Here is an 11,843-nt window from a genome sequence, read left to right on the forward strand (position 1 = left end):
CATTTGATCAGACTGGGTATGTTTTATTCTTCAGAATGCAGAGTTGGTGATGTGAGATTGTGATTTAGGCTGACATGCACTACCTTTTGTTTTAAATGAGCCAAGCTGGAAAAGCAAATGTAAAAAAAAGTGAAAGAAAAGAGAGAAAAACAAAGACAAAATGTACAATGGGGTGCAGGTACTCTCTCCTGGACAGTAAATCTGTGACTATATGTGCCGTCAACTCTTATTTGAAAATCACTCCTGTGAGAGAAAGAAAAAAGTGCAGCAGAAAGTACTATAATTGACAACTCCCTCCATAACAGCTTCACCTATTACATAAAATAGTAATATTTAAAAAAAAAAATGGTCAGAGGCCTGAAGCACAAAGTAATGATTTTCATCTAAATGAGTTTCCCCTTGCAGACAGAAGACTGATCTTTCAAGCCCTGCATACAGTGCAAATAACAGAGCCCCATCTGCCACAGGGAGGGAAGGTTTGACAAACTGCACATACGGCAATAATGGTGCGCACTAAATAAAGTGATCATGAAATAACGTCAATCATCTCTCAAAGCCACACACATCGCCTACCAGTCCCTGATGAATCTCTGATTATTTCTTCAAGCAAAGAAGATGGGGCTGGGAAGGAGTAACAAAAGGCACTCATTGGCTTTCATTATATAAAGTGAGACTGAGTTTGTTTAAAACCCATTTTAAACTGCAACCGCATTGCTTATGTAAAATAATCAAGCTATACAAATCAAGCATAAACATTTTGGATAGAAAATAATGCAAACTGACATCACTGAAAGTCAGAAAAGACTCTCAATCTCAGGTTAAATGAAGGTAAAACAAAAATGTAATGGAAGTTATGTGACTCAGAAGAACAAACGAAACAAAGAGGAGAAAAACTGGAATAGGAGAGTAGGAAAGGAACAGGAAATAATGAAACCAAAAGAAGGACATAAGGGGCAATGATGAGCAATAAAACAAAGGTAAAAATGAATGATGGCTCTGAGGGCATACACGGTTTTCAGTAGGCCAAGGCAGGGCCATCTCATCAGCAGTAATACCACTGACCCATTCAGAGGTTTGATTAAGGAGCCATTTGCAGAAGCAATCAAAGAAATGCAACATTGTGGATGTTCCCTCATAACTCTACTGACTTCACTTCAGTGATGGATTATTTCCAACGCTGCTCATTTATTTGTGCTTGTGGAAATTGCTTTTGATGAAATTATCATTTAGAATAAAGCTGGGATGTCAGCATTGACCCCAGAACACAGTGTCCTAGTCTTCATGTTGTCTGTGTTTAAATAAAAGAATCAACCACAAACTCATTCTTATGTGTTTTTATGTGATTTGTTGTGTTCGCATGGCTTTTGAGTCTAGAATAAAGATTGATTCATTTATCCAATGAACCCACTTCAATGCCAAGTACAGTGCACTCACATGCTCATTTTGGTTTGTATCTTCAAAGAAAAATTTTCCTCATCTCACAGGTGTTTATATTCGGCTCTAAATTTGAACATCTTTGCCAAAGGCAAAAGTCAACATTTAAATCCAGGATTTTCACAGACTGCAGCCTACAGAACCAAGAACGCAGCAGGACCCTGTTTGCTGAAAAGTTTGTGTTCCAGCCTTAAAAGAAACAGTCAGCTGTGATCACTGGTTGGGATTAGATGAGCAACACCAACCTTGTTTATTCTTCCTTTCATGTTATTTCTCGGTGTCTTGAATGTTCCAATAATCATTTGATGTTCTAATGTTTTAAATAAATTAAATTGAAAAAATTTGAAACCTAAGAGAAAAACCAGAATATCAAAATAATTACAGGACAACAGGGTTAGTGTGACGGAAGAGGATGCTTAGAACGGGGTGAGATGGAGGAAAAAGAAGAATAAGAGATTAATTTGTATTGTATTTAGTGGTAAAGGCCAGGATTTCAAGTTTACACAGTGAGATTTTCGGTGTGTCTCTGCAGATTTGCACTTTATGAACTATGGAAAACACTGATGTTCAAAGAAGTGCATGCTGTCTCAAAAACACCAACAGTAAATTCAAAACTGAGAGACAGAATTCGATATTTTAAACATTGGGTAATTAACATTTCTGGTTTTATAAATTTGTACTTTTATAAATTCAGTATTTTATTATTCTGACATGTGTCTGCAGCCCTGTGCTCCAGGTCAGCTGCCACATTCAAAGCAAATTTGGTGCACCAAGAGTGCAACAAAACAGCAATCAGTCCACTATCAGACTGCTATCACTTGGAAAGTTGGAAATTATGTGTAAACTGTTTAATTACCTGATAAAATCCACAAAAATGTCAAATATATTGCTGTATATATACACAGAAATTCACATGGACACCACACATTCAGAGTCCAGTCCAGTCACAATCTCAGATTTGAAGACGAAACAACTCCACAATTGTGTAACTGCTGCAGAAAAGCAACAGGTGCTTGGCAACCTTGCTGTAGTATAGGCATGTAAGCAGAATACAACTACTGCAAAGATCCTACTACAAAGACATCAGTGAAGACTGACTCATATTGATTGTGATGTTGCTAATTTGTCTGGACTGAAAAACTGATTATTTGCAAGTCTTCTATCCCTGCTCTTCTCACAAAGGATGGGAGACAACTTTCTTAAATGTGAAAAGCATAAAATCCAGCTAACCAAGAAAGGATTTGTCGCATAACAAATTATGCCCAGAACTGTGAGAAAAAAAAAAGTCTTTCAGTATGAATATTATCACTGTTTAGATCATCCAGGTGATCTGAGCACAACATTAGAGACACGCAGTGCATGTCCATCTATTGAGCTATCTAGTTTAAACATGATGCAGTCAGTTAAACGGAAAGGAGTGTATGACAAAAAAATGGCCTTAATTAGAGTAGAGGCAGAGCAGAATGGGGGGATAAAGTGAAAGTGAAGTGCTTTTTTTCCCCTGCTCCCTTGCGGATCTGAGGCTTTTAATTTTCTTCTTAACACCTGCTTCACAGCTTTAATGCAGATTGTAGATCTGGGGCATTGGTTATGTCATGAAGGGAATTAATTTTCTCATTCTTCTTCCCCACCTCAGGGGCCTTCTCTCTAGACTCTTCACCATGACTTTATTTTCTCCACTAAGCTGAAGTGTTAAATAAATTAGGAGCTGTTGTCCCTTGACAGCAGCTCCTGCATCTGGCTGGTGAACTACAGTAAACCAACTTGTGCTTTGTCCATGCTCTCACAGTAACACCTTACCTGTTGACTGGGATAGATTTACTTCAGTCATTTCCTGATTATCCATATAAAAGATGGCTATGGTCGCTAAATTAGCTTGTTTTGCTTTTGCTACAGGAGAAGATAACGAGGAGCCTGACAGATTTGTGAATGATGAAGAAGGACGCTTTTGATACGCTAACTAAACAGCTTACCTGCTAAAACAAAGACATTGACAAAAGACAGGTAGACAAAGAGTGGCCAACACGGAGAGGCAACCATTCACAATCAGAATCACACCAACAGCTAATTTAGAATTTGCCAATTAACCTAACCCCATGTATGTCTTTGAACTTTGGGTGAACATGTAAACCCACACAGAAAGACAAATGTAGTTCTCTTAAGGTAAACCAGATTCCAAGAATATGAGAAGCAAACACAGAAAGCACTGTCCACAGATTAAAAAAATAATAACCACTTTGTTTTATTGCCTTGTGCCTTAACTGAACTCTGACACCGAAAAAGACAAAGATTGCTCTTTACTTAAGTGCAGGAGTACAGCATGGATGATATGTGCGCCATTATGTTGTCTTGCAGAAAACTAAGGTGATTAAACTAAAAGCAAACAGCTATTGTAAAAGATACAAGTGATTTCAAGTTATTAAAAGGCTGGCGCAACTACAAATAAATCAGAACTAACTGATCAGAATCTGATTTCAGGCATCATTCCAAATACTGCAGGGCAGTAAAAAGAGTGCTATCATAACAAGGTGCGACATATTTGCTCTGACAGCTGATTGTAAAAAGTATCTGCTAATAAAAACGTATCACCTAAATGATGAAAACACTCACCAGGTAATTGGGGTGCATAGAAGGGCACCAGTGAGTAGACACTGCAGTGTCACATTGTTTGCAGGTGCAGATTGGAGGTTTATAGAAAGGTACGAACACTTGCTGTTAATTCCATTGTGCACAGGCTTTTAGATTTGGCAAAAACAAAAAAAGTGCCCAGACCGACAGGCAGACAGCTTTTTAATTAAACACAATCACATCCAATCATTCAGGTCTGTCTTGTAATCCAGACAAACACCAGCCCCAAAGGCACATTTCTTCTAGCCACCATCTGAAATGAAAGTTTTCCCATCAGTCAAACAACTTTGTTCTATTTGGGATCAGAGTCCACGGCTTACATATTAGTGGAGAATCGTACTGAAACTCCAGACGAAATGCAGCAGTAGGTGTAAGTATCAGCCAGCACCTCTGTGAAAGTGAATCACAAAACACAATGATGTCATGTCTGGTTTGCTTATGGGACATATAAAACTGAAAATCTTAATAAAGCCTTTTCTTTGGTGATCTGGACGGATGATGATTAGAGGCCGAACCAGAAATGGTGGAAGCTTTGCTAGGCGGGTGGATGAATGAAAGATAGAACAGCAACAGCTGGTTGATGGTGACTCGGGAAAAGAGAAAGGGTGTACGATTGGGGATGGACTCCCTTTAAGTAGGAGAAGACCTCTCTACAGAGATCAACAATGCTGACATGCATTTGTGGCATATAAAAACATGGAATGAAAACGGAGAAACTGAGTTTTTAGCACATCAATTAGCTTAGAGGCTGGAGAAATGTGGCTGAGGAGGGTACTGTGTGGTAATGGGATGATGACCCGCTGGTGAGACATCAGAGGAGATTCAGGGTGGAGCCCAAAATGTAAAGAGGGAGAGAGACATGCTCATTGCTTGATGTGCACCACTGTGATGAAACTCATACTTTGTCATTAATTGTGCATGGCAATAGTTCTGGCAGGCCACAAAGTCAGGCTCTGCCAACGAGCTGATCTCAGTGCCAGCCCACATCAGATTTTGGCTCAGCATATGATTTACAATGGACCTACACCCAGCTCTTCTATTTCATGTCAGTTATTCATCATTAATAGAGCAGTATGGTGGTTAACACAGTTGCCTCACAGCAAGAAGGTCCTGAATTTACATCCATCCCCTGGCCAGGGCCTTTCTCTGGGGAGTTTGTACATTCTCCCTGTATCTGTGTGGGCTCTTTCTGGGTACTCCGGCTTCCCCCCAAAGTCCAAAGATATTCGATTAGTCGGGCTCGGTTAATTGGTAATTCTAAATAGGTGTGAATATGAGTGTGAATGGTTAGCTATCTCTCGTTTAGCCCTGTGGCCTGTCCAGGATGAACCCTTCCTGTGGATGGATGGATTTTCCCAGCTGTCATAAAGGAAGAGGTGGGGGACACCCTGGACAGATCACTAATCTAATGCAGGGCTAATGCATATAGACAGTCATGGCATCAGTCATGCTCACAAACACACCAGTTAACCTAATTGGCTTACTCCCACAAAGCATCTCAAACTTTACACAGAAAAAAAACAGTAAAACTGGACCCATGTGGAAGAGCCAACATCACCGTGATCCCATTTTGAGTGAAAATGACCGAAAAGTCTGACAAATCTAGCTTTAATCATCTGATTTTAATATTTACAGAGACAAAGACAAGATTAAAAGAGCACTGTGATGGGACCATGAACTTGAAATTAAGACTATATCCAGGTAAAGATAAATTAATTGTAGAGCTTTTTTTTTGCCTTCCAAATAATTTCCAAGGTGAGAAACTAAAAGAGGAGGGGGGACCTTCATGAAGTTTGAGTTTTTTAAAGGCAATGACATGGACAAGGAGTAGTGCTGCTTGAGTTTTTTTAGAACAGCCCTCAACCACTTTTCCACCAAATGGGGAAATATATTCACAGTTTGCATGTTGCCCTCCTATTTTTTTCAGATAATATTTAAATAAATAATGGATCTGTATCAGGTCCCATCCTATACAAAGATTTAATCCTGATGAGAACATTTTAACAAGGACTTAGAATTATGACAATTTCCAAAATAAATTCTTGTAATGATGAAAGTTAATTATAGAGCATTTTTGCCCTTCAGGAGAATTTCCAAGGTGAAAAACTGTCAGGAGTATGAAAGAGGACCTTTAAGAGGTTTAAGAGTTTAAGGAGAGGAGAAAATGTCAGAATGACAGAGTTGCTTCTAGAATCAATTAGAAACATTAATTTTTCCTCCAAATAAGAACATTATTTTAGAGTTTGAACAATCTGGTTTATTTCATTTTTTATTGTAAGCCAGATGATTTATTTATTTAAATATTATTCAGATTCACTTAGAGATGTTCATCACATGAAATGGTACTCATACTGATTATCCTCATGCCTTAATAGAGACTAAATACCATGATTAGGTCCATCACTGGAGATTTCAGCTTAATGGAGATTACTGCTATTTTTGATTCACTCATTTCAGTCACACATTTTTAAAGATTTTTTAAAGAACGTGTCATAACCACATCCAAAATGAGACTCAGTCCTTTCCTAGTTTAGTGCAATTTAATTTCCCAAATCATTTATAAGCTGGGAGTCCTTGTTAGAAAGTTTTAGGCAAAGTTAGAGCGCTCTTAATATCCATGGATATGTCCTCTCCCATGTTTCGTTTGTATCAAAGAATGAAAAGCCAACCCAAATTCAAAGCAACAGCAGAGCTGGTTTCTTTTCCACCTGTTAACACCACTCTCACGCTGGCCTGTGAAAGTTATGGCACATCACTTCTGTTTTACGGTCTTGAAAAGAAATGAGGATCTTTCCAAACACATGACACAGTCTTGACTTCCTGGACTTACTAGGTGAGTCTGTTAGCAGCTTCTGGCCTAATGACCTGCTGCATCCACAGTGCACACCGGAGCGTTATCGCATGTCCTTCCTCTCAGCAGCTCTTAGACTTTATAACAATTAAAAAAAAAAAATCCTACTCAGTTGCACATTTCTTTGAATCTGAGTATGGTATTTTTAATAAATGTACAGCACTTTTTTATGTTGTAAATTTGCCCTGTACAGTCTCTTATTTGTGGCTTTTTTTTTTTTTTTTACATTTTCCCAATGAGGGACAATAAATGATATTTCTATTCTATTCTATTGAGTCCACGTCTTCTTTAAAAGTTTTGAGCTTCTGTCAAAATACTGTGCCAACCTTTCCTGCTTATTTAACTTTTCTTTCTCTAACTACATAAAATCTCTCTCTCGCTTCTCAGAGTTTTTGCCCCAAGTTTTTCTGTCTGAGTCTTCATAGCTGCATGTAAACTAGTGGAGGTTATAGCAGCAGACCAGCTGACACAGTTCAGGATGTCTTCAAGGTCTGCTGCATGAATAAAAGATGGAGAGAGGTAAACACAGACTTATTTAAATTGGAACTTGGAGATCGGCTGACAAGAGAGAAAGTGGCATAAACCTTGAGAAGTCGTATGGCTGAAAACACCCTCCCCCCCCAGCACCAAGGGTGGTGACAGCAGCTTTTTGTGCCAATATTTAATAAAAGGTTAAATGGATGAACTTTCTGAGTCTCATAAACCTATGAGACAAAATAACAGTTTGTTTATTTTTCCATTGAAAACCGGAGATGGAGCTGAAACTAGTTCACAGCCAGCTGTTCAAACCTCTAGTCCCTGAAAGCATTGAGCTTACTCTGACTTTTCCATTGTGGTGTTGAAATTTCAGGTGTCCTTTTCGGAGCCAAGTCAGTTTCCATTTAGCAAGATTTAAATGAGCACTGAGGTTGTTTGTAGGCTGATTTTGTTTGCATCGGTTAAATCATTACCTTTTCCCAGTATTAGTTCAATTCAGTTTTCAGTCAGCTCAAGGCTCTTTATATTGTAAGGTAGACCGTACAATAATACATACAGAGAAAAACCCAACAATCATATGACCCCCTATGAGCAAGCACTTTGGTGACAGTGAGAAGGAAAAACTCCATTTTAAGAGGAAGAAACCTCCAGCAGAACCAGGCTCAGGGAGGGGCGGGGCCATCTGCTGTGATTGGTTGGGGTGAGAGAAGGAAGACAGAATGAAGGACATGCTGTGGAAGAGAGACAGAGATTAATAACAAGTATGATCCAGTGCAGAGAGGTCTATTAACAGTTAAAAATATAACATTTACATTAGTGTTATCACATATCTGATTCTTAGATATATCTTCACTCAGCACAGGATTACGTAATGTTTCATAAAAGCACTTCAGCTCTCCAAATTCACTTTGTTATTGTAAAATTCAAAGAACATAGATGTTTATACATTTGCCGTTTGAACTCTAGTCCAAGTAATATAAAGAGATTGCTACTTACTGTACCTGTCAATCTTTTAAATCCTACTTTAAATAAGGTACAAAGTATAAAGTCTTACAGATCATTTTAAAAATCATCCTAAAAATTTAGACATAATTGGCATCTTTGAACAAACTTTGGAGATTTCAAGTAAAGTTTTGAATGTAAATAAAGTCTGACCTGCAAACAGCTCACATCTCTACAGTGAAGTTTTTCACGGCGAAAAACACAGCAATGGTCTCAGTAACTAAGACAAATGTGATCTTCATTAACAACCCATAAAACTTTACATCTGACACATCTGACTTCAGAATTTATCGCCAGTCAGACATTTCACAAATCAAGGCCACCTCCGCAGCACAAGTGGGGTGTCAAGTCTCTTTTTACCTCAGTGTAGCTGGTCATGTTTCAGTTATTTGCCGTTCTCCATCTAAGACAGTGACATCTAAAAATATGATGATATACTGCAGTTATGTGCTATGCTTTTTTGTACTTTTTCTCTTCTTTCTCGCTTCTGCACATGCTACTCCTTCCTGGGTAATACCTTCCTAAACTTAAACTCAGGACACAGTTCATCCTGTGGCAGTCAGCATTTTAGCAGCATACGAGCTGTGTGTGATTCTTCTAGTAAACTAAACTCTGAAGACTTTGTTTTGCTTTGGTTATTATTTAATCATTTATTATTTTTAAGCGTGGTGTGTCAGGAGCAATTTCAACTTTAAATAAATTCTAAATAATTGTATAGTCCCAGTTACTTTTACATGGAAAACTTTATCTCCTTACCGATTTTTGGGACCATAATGTTTTTTTTAAAAATATATATTTCAAAAAAGACTAGAACTTTCCCCCATATTTGAGTTGTCCTCTTGACTAACTCAACCTCCACTTCACCTGGCTTGGTTTTATTCCACAGAGTCATGAACAGCTGAAGTGAAAGCAGTTGTTACATGGATTGATTACACTTCAGCTGTTTCATGTCAAAAAATTTTTTTAAGCTTTTTTCAAGCTCAAGGGCACATCTTCAAATAGACAATGATAGCAATTTAATCTCAATATTAAATATTTTCCATTGATACAAGCTGCCTTAGGCATTTGACAGTTGGCATCTGTCTACCACTGACTGTTTCTGTTAGTCATTTTTCCAGCAAGAGAACAAATTTAATGGGAGTAAAGGGTTTTGTAGAAGGTGTTAACAATAATGAAAAAAGAAAATATAGTGAATTAAGGGGAAGGATAAATGAAAACAGAAGTAGTAAAAAAAATTGTGGCCACTATGGCTGTTTGAGCCACAAGGATGAGGAGAAGATGAACAGTAACAATGTGATTATGATAGAAACAGGAAACATATATATTTATATACGTATATATATATATATATATATATATATATATATATATATATATATATATATATATATATATATATATACACATATATACGTGTATATATATATATACGTATATATATATATATATATATATATATATATATACGTATATATATATATATATACGTATATATATATATATATACGTGTGTGTGTGTGTGTGTGTAAAAAATAGGCTGCCATAGGTTAATGGCTCCCACTCAGGCAGCAAGATAGTGGGCGGAATGAATTTGTGCTCTTTTTAACCCAACCTCTCCAGGCTGATAGCCTACTCTGCTCTGCTGAGCACTGACCAGCAGCACAAGGGAAAGAATTACATTAAAAATACACAAAAGGTGTAAATCTATAGCTGTGAAAGGTTTAAGGAAAAGTCGTTTACTCCTGCTCCCATAAACTTTACAATAATGGCACACAGATTTTAAAAATAATTCAGTGACAATTATTGATAGACACTGACCATAACCTGCATCTATGGCACCTGCTACACAGATTTTAATACCAAATTTCAGGGTTTTCTGTCAATGTCTTGAAATCAAGGAAGTGTATATTTCTAGAGCTGATGTCATGGACCAACATGCAGAGTAACAGAATAGCCACAACACTGATTGTAAGAGTCGCAGCTGTAACCAGATAAGCCGACTAACTCATTTCACTTTGTTTTGATTGCCACACCAGTTTAATATGTGAACTTCCCTCAGTATGTGAATGAAGGTGAAAGGAGGTTGAACTCTTCTTAGACTCACTGTCTTTATACTGCCAACTGTCACAACTGCTGAATATTTACTACAAGACAAAATCCAATTCAGCCAGCAGAGTTTGTTTGACAACAGACCACAGATGTATTTATATTGTGGCGAAGTCAAACAAACAACTCCAAACTGCTTCACACTAAAACTCAACAGCCCTGAAGTCTCATCTTCTCATCAGTCTGAAGGATTTCCTATGTTGACTCTCAATCAGCTGTATGACACACAGCTGTGTGCCTTCTGTTACACCAGCTGGAGGCACTTAGATCTTTTTTACTTTGTTTTAGCAAGGTGTACTTGATCAGTCTCCCTCTTTTACAAGCCCTCTGATTGTGAAATCCACAGAGGTCTGAGATACTTTAGCTTTCATGCACGATGTCTAATTTAGATACTAAAACCAGCCTGCCATTCATGCTCCAACAAGGAGTCCAAACTTTATTTGCTTAGAAATATCAGTGCTTTGTTATTAACAAGGAATGATTTTTAATTAAAGTGGGAATAAAGATGCACTGGTACCGATTTTCTAGAACAAAGGTGATGTGCAGAGCTGCAGTAACTACAACGGGATAAAACTGTGGTACTGCATGAGGAACTCCTGGAGCTGGACATGGATGAAGACATCCATGGGACAGCGGGTGAAGTAGGAGCAACAGATGGGTTCAAGGTGCAGGTGAGATTACAACAGGGATAAACTCTGACATCTGACGGATCAGGTGAGACAGGAGACTGTGTGGATTGTGACGTTTGCAGACATTGTGATTTGTAGTGAGAGTACGGAGCGGGTGAAGGAGAGGTAGAGGTATGCTCGGGAGAGAAGAGAAATGAAAGTCAGTAGAAACTGTAAGTAGACAAGTTTCAAATACCTGGGGTCAACCACCCAAAGCTACAAGCAGTGCACAAAAAAGGTGAAGAAGAGAGTGGAGGCAGGGCAGAGACGGGTGTCAGGAGTGATTTTTTTTTTTTTTGACAGACTGCAAGAGTGAAAGGAAAGGCTTACAAGATGGTAGTGAGGCCTGCTGTGATGTATGGAGGTAGCAGAGCTGAAGATGTTAAGATTTTCAGTGACCAGGATGGACAGGGTCGTCAATGAGTACATCAGGGGGACCGCTCAGGTTGAGCCGTTATGAAGGCGAGCATTAAAAAAAAAAGAAAAGAAAAAAAAGATGATTTTATTGACCTCAAAAAATTAAGTGACGCCCATTTTGAATCCTTGTCAGTACATCTTAGACTGGTTGTTGACACAATTTCAGCTGCAATTGGAGTCATGTGCTACAGAATCTCCCTGCACAGAAGAGATTATTTTATTGGACTATCAGTAAGCTCTCACATGTCCTGGGGGAAACA

This window comes from Oreochromis niloticus, linkage group LG15 (genome assembly GCF_001858045.2).
Source record: "Oreochromis niloticus isolate F11D_XX linkage group LG15, O_niloticus_UMD_NMBU, whole genome shotgun sequence".
Taxonomy (NCBI): domain Eukaryota; kingdom Metazoa; phylum Chordata; class Actinopteri; order Cichliformes; family Cichlidae; genus Oreochromis; species Oreochromis niloticus.